We start from the raw sequence: 259 nt of genomic DNA, 5'->3' as shown, positions 1-259 counted from the left end.
TAAAGGATTATGAATAGCGGCTTGTAACGCTGTCAAGACCAAATTCTACGAGGTGAAGCCGGATGCCAGACGCTTGTCGATGCTTCTCGGAGAAGCGATACAAAGTGCCAGCGGAGGATTGAGCAGCAGCGAAGATGACGACAATTTCGAGGATTAGTTCCCGCTCCATGAGCGATCAAGATCGAATTATATCGATGGTAGTCCATAGGTCGAGTAAAGTGGGATTGTCGATGGAGCGTCTCGAGCAGCAGCACTAACC

The sequence above is a fragment of the Plasmopara halstedii genome, assembly GCF_900000015.1.
Source record: "Plasmopara halstedii genome assembly, contig: Scaffold_650, whole genome shotgun sequence".
NCBI classification, from domain to species: Eukaryota; Oomycota; class Peronosporomycetes; order Peronosporales; family Peronosporaceae; genus Plasmopara; species Plasmopara halstedii.
This window is presented reverse-complemented; position numbering follows the sequence as displayed.